The sequence below is a fragment of the Photinus pyralis genome, unplaced genomic scaffold (genome assembly GCF_008802855.1).
Source record: "Photinus pyralis isolate 1611_PpyrPB1 unplaced genomic scaffold, Ppyr1.3 Ppyr1.4_LG1, whole genome shotgun sequence".
NCBI lineage: Eukaryota > Metazoa > Arthropoda > Insecta > Coleoptera > Lampyridae > Photinus > Photinus pyralis.
Genome location: NW_022170249.1, coordinates 69,502,598 through 69,508,722, shown reverse-complemented (window position 1 = coordinate 69,508,722; position 6,125 = coordinate 69,502,598).

The following is a 6,125-nucleotide window of genomic DNA, read 5'->3' as shown; positions in this document are numbered from 1 at the left end:
GTCAATTTAACGTATGCTATAAAATAAAGTAAATTAAAACATGTTTAACAATCTTGTCACGAAGGGTGTACGTCTAGCGCTCACATGCATATTTTGTCGAATAATTAGTTGTCCTGATAAGCCAGGTCGAAATGTTGGGGGGAGGCATGGTAAAAATGTCACAAATACTTTTTTTAAGATATTAATTCATAGTTAATTATTATTATTATATGAGTCTTGCTCCTAACCCCCCACGTATTTTATCTCTCGTTAATTCTCTACCGGCACCAAACGCCGAGGAGGTGGAAATTTGGACAAAAATTGATTTTAATCATCAGTCAAGTTTTCTTGTTTGTTGCATTTATATACCACTGAACTCATCAATATCTGTTTATCAATCTCACATAAACTCATTAAAAATAATATCATATAAAATCATTTCAAACACCAAGTTTATCCTCCTGGGCGACTATAATCTGAACAATGTGAACTGGGGCTATGACGAGGACGATGCTCGATTAATAGCTGTATGTAATCACAATAGAAATGCGGAGTTCCTATGTGACAATTTGAATCTTCTTAGTTCCATCAAAAAAATAATGTGATAAATAATGTAAATAACAATATACTTGATTTGATCTTCTCAACCAGTGATATATCGGTAACCAGATGTGATGATTATCATCTAGTTAACTGTGAGTCCTATCATCCACCGCTCCAAGTGGTTATCTCTCTTCATAGACAATTCTATGAGGAGGCCTTAAGAACGGTTCCATCGTACATATTTGACTTTTCTGCGCGGTAGATGGGACTTCCCTTTTTTTAAATCGTAATGTGGAGTCAAGTGTAGATATTTTTTACTTTGTGATTTATGGTATTTTAAATGTATATGTTCCTAAAATTAAGTGTTATACGTCGACTTACCCTCGTTGGTTCAACAAACAACTGCAATTCCTAATTAAGGAGAAAAAACTTGCCCACAAGGAATTTAAGCAATCCAGAAGTGATGACGACTACTCTATCTTCTCAAGTCTACGCAATCAGTGCCGCATATTGACCAAGCAGTGTTATGAGAATTTTATCAGATCTTGTGAAGAAAATATCACTGTCAATCCCAGATTGTTTTGGAAATTTCATCACAATCTAAATAGGTCAACTAACAGCTTACCATTCATGTTTAAGGATGGTTGGTATATCTCAGATCGACATGAAATTGCCAATCATTTCGCCAGTGCCTTTGTGGAAAGTATTCAATCTGGTCATTCGTTCGCCACGCTTGATCAAATAGACTTGGTCAAATTTGTAGTTACGGCACAAGACATTCAAGATAGGCTTGCTAAAATGAATGTGAAGGGTAGTACATTTACATCTTCGTTGAAAGAAGGTGTTGTTCCGTCCAGATGGAAGAATTCGAAGATTGTTCCTGTTTATAAGAGCGGTCCCAAATCTGATTTCGGGAACTATAGACCCATTACAATTCAATCTGCAATACAAAAGCTACTTGAAGCCTCACAGTTCACCAAGGCCCTTGGTAACGTGTTATCAAGCAACCAACATGGTTTCATCAGCGGAAGATCGGTTGAAACAAATCTGTTCTCGTATCTGAATTACATCTTTGTTTCTCTGGACAAAAGCAATGATGTACACTCAATTTATACCGATTTATCGAAAGCCTTTCACAGAGTAAACCAAAAAATATTGATCTTCAAGTTAAGGAAGTATGGTGTGGGGGAAGCTGCGCTTAAATGGATTTACAATTACTTGAGTAGCCGTACAGCACAGGTCCTCATTGAAGATACCTGGTCAAATTCCTTCGTAATAAGATCAGGAGTACCACAAGGCTCTCATCTTGGTCCTCCACTGTTCCTGGCTTTCATTAACTAAATTTTATCAGTATTTATATCTGAACATGCGCTTTTCGCCGATGATCTCAAGATATACAGGGCTATTGGTGATATCAATGACACTGCAATGCTACAACAAGACTCGGTGCAATTAGAACTCTGGGTGTTAAACAATGAGTTATTAGGTAGTGTCGACTCCATCAGAGACTTAGGCATCATACTGGACAAGAAATTAAATTTTCACCTCCATTACGACCAAATGACATCGAAGGCAAGTAAAATACTTGGACTTCTTAAACGCCAGTGTAACGATTTCCATAGTATAACAGCTCTAAGGACACTATACTTCTCGCTTGTGAGATCCCATTTGGACTACTGTTCCGTTATATGGTCTCCTTATCATGTTTCCCACATCAATCGCCTACAGCGTATTCAATCGAGTTTTTTTCACATGATGAAGTTCAAACTATCATTAAATGGGATACATATAGATTCGACTGAACATGTTGGAATATTCCTCGATATTCAAACTCGTAAACAAAGAAGGACCTTTCTTACTTTGACTTTCGGGTATAAATTACTGAATGGTCACCTAAACTCTGCTGATATTTTATCAAAAATTAACATCAGGGTTCCACAACGTTTCGTCCGTACCATGCCCCTACTGCAAACTAAGCACAATCGAACGCTGTATTTCGGAACAATCCATTGGATCGGATGGCTGGCCTAATCAATGAGTTCAGTGCGAGTGTTGAATTTTTCAGTCCCTCTGTATTTGATATTTTAATGTGTTTTATAAGTTTGTTTTTTACTTTTTACTTTGTAAAATGCCTATGGCATTAATAAAGTTATTATTATTATCTATAACTGTCTACTTTTTACTTCAACAATTCAACGAAGTTTCTTCTATAGACCTTCGTATTTATCGATAAATTTAAATTTTATCCTCACTTTTTTAAAAGCCTTTAAATAGTTTGCTTTCGTGCTATTACCTACCCTTTTAGTAATCGCAAGTGCTTATAATTGCGATATGTTTGATAATTTTGTGCTTGAGGTTTAAACTTTTAAACGTTGTCTTACATTTGCATATAAAAGGAAAGGAATTCGACGGATTCCAATTTTTTTCTTAGTAGATTTAGACACCTTTCTGCAGAACTGAAATTCAAACGAGTCCTTTCACCGGACAAAGTAATCGCCACCGTATTACTTCAAGCGCGAAGAAAGAGAATAGTGTTTGGTGCGTTAACATGATCCCCACCCTTACCACATTTTAACATTTAATTCTGTCATTTTTCCGCGCTGTTAACCTTACAATGTTCCGGAAAAACTATTAAATTATGACCGTAAACAGTGACTATTGTCTTCGTTTAATTATGCTTAATTAAATTATATGGTCGATTTATTTATCGTATTTTCCACTTAGTCACACTAGCTTACGTTCCAATGGCCACTAGAATGAATATACGGGTAATAATTTATCAATCACAAAGTAAATTGTGCGAAATAACAACCCCCTATCTAACATGTTATTCTTTGTACAATGCTCCAGCAAATTCTTTTACCTGCGGGTACCTTGTTGTTGTTAGCAATTACGTACGTACCTACTAGGTTTTACTTTTCCATACAGCATAACTATACATGTTGTTTTTGTATAAGGCGAATTAAATTATGAATTATCAGCTCTGACTGAGATATATTTGTCATGCGGAATTGAACCCTATTAAGGATGTCTGTTCAAGTGTGGTAATTGAATGATCGGTGACATAACTGAACATACCTTAATTGAGTTTAATTTAATAGATGGATGATTTGCTCGACACTGGCGCTGACACTTAAAAAACGCCTCATACCTACTACTCGTATAGGTAGGTGGCTGTATAATAAATAATAAGTACCATGAAATGTTATTACATTTACGTTTAAATTTTTTGATGATAAAAACATTGTAATCCGTTACTTAAATTAATTAACCACGGACGAGCTGTTACCTTTAACAATCACCTTATGACCTTACCAAATGGATTATATCTTCGCCACTAGCTTATAACACTCATGACCCAAGCAGATTCTGTGCTATTTACTATAATGGATTTATCTAGGACTATTAAATAACACTTGAATAAAGTCGCAAAATACACTTTATAGTGAATTTGTGGTATGCGTTAATAACGGTCTTAAAATGTATATTTATGTAAAGCTATTCTTTCTACTCATGTCAAGCTGCTACAATATACAGGATCGGATAGCTATTAAAGACGGAACCGAAGCTTTCGCACGCTCAAACCGTTTGAGATGTAGACATGAAAATTAGAAGCTTTGACCATATTTTGAGGTTAAAAAAATTTTTTTTTTGACATATGGTTTTTCCTTCCGTAAACTCCTCTTAAACGGAGAAGTAAATTTTTACTATGACATACCACTATCATAACCACATCCGTTAGACAGGAAGAAAATTTTTACCTTTGTTTTCGACAGTCTTAACTTAAATGTAGAAAGAGTGGTAAGTATCCACTGTACGCAATGCTCGATAGAGAAATCATCTCGCTCCCAATTGTGATCATTCTTAATTAAATGATACATAATAGGAAGGAATATTACATCACCGAATAGCGCAGAATCGGCAAGATGAAGTCTTTTGTTTTCGCTGCTGCTTCCATTATAACACCGTTGCATTACTATTCAATATGCTTTTCTTGGATCGCCGTATTTGCGAAAAATCTGACAAAAAACTCTATCCGTGTCGCACAATGGATTCGAATAAACGCAAAATTAATTGATCGACAATGACAAAAATGTACTTAGAAACACAAAAAAATTAATACAAAATCGCTGAAACAAAGAAAAGCTTACAAAGCTTGCTTGGACATATTCCCCGTACGCAGGCAGGCGACAGACAAATAATAAAAAATCTTAAAATTACTTACAGTTTTTTCTTAATGATTCAAATAATCTGGTCTTACAAGGTTTGCGATATTCAGACGCACTTAACCCACACACTAACGCTGAATTTCACTTTGCTTTATAACACAGAATTAGATGACAAACAAGATTGGCCCGATGAATACGATGCTAAATTTTTGGTGACCGTTCGGACAGTAGAAACTTTTAACTTTCAATAAGAAGAGAACCTAAGCAACAGTCTTACACCACTTTGGTTAATTTGATTCTGCACAAATTTATTATAAAATTTACGTACTGCTCAGCAACACACATGGGGCGAGAATTTAGCGCAAAAAAATTTACACGCTCTTCACCCGTCACGACTCCAGCAGCCTGGTTTTTTTTTGTCACCAATATTTAGGGAAACACGATCAGATAAACTCCTTCTTTTAGAATTTTTAAATAAATTGCCATTCACAAAAGAACACGCCAAATGTCTCCTCTTCCGCTGACATAAAACGCGCAATTCTTCGTAGCATGATAAATTAACTCCTATATAAAATGTGCCATTTAAAGATGCGTGTTTTTTTGACAGCGATAAAATGGAGGATGCATTTTTAATTATTTTTATTTCATACTGTCCGGTATATGTTCGATTACACTATCATTTTGAGTCCGGTAGGTGAGTTAGTACAGCATCAGAGCCGGTAAGTGTCGCTAAGCAACACTTACCGGACTGTTATTATTATTATTACTATTACAAGTAACCTACCGGACTTATAACGTAAATAACTATTACCAACGACAAAAATGCGCCCTCCTCGAAATTAGATTGCATCAATAAAAGTGGCGAATGAAAACCGAAGAAGGTTTAAGATACTTTTAAAGTATCTAAGATACTCGGAAAGTATCTAAGATACTCTGAAAGTATCTTAGTTACTTTTCCTGGTATCTAGATACTTTAGAAGGGTAACTTACTTTACAAAAGTATCTAAAACACAGTTACTTTTTGGCTCAAGAGAAAAGTATCGTAGATACTTTCAGTAACTAGATACCGAAAATACTCTTTTTCTAAAAAATATTTACAACTCTGCTTCGCGCCTAATGTCCCCGCGCCCTTATGTCCCGCGCCCATTTGTCTCGCGCCCTTTTGTCCTCGGGCCTTTATGACCGCACGACCTTATGTCTCGCGCCCTTTCGGCGGCGCCCTAATGTCCGGCTCCGTAAGTTACACCTGGGAATCCGGAGTACCTAACTTTAAGGGCCTGATTTTTTTATAAAACGAATTATCTTAACTGCTATTTTGAATTTGGTTAGCTAAATATATTACCTTTAGACTCTAACCAACTAAATAACCAATTTAAAATTTTTATGTAGTTTTTTATTAATTTTTTTAAAATCAGAATAGGACTCTGTTTTGCC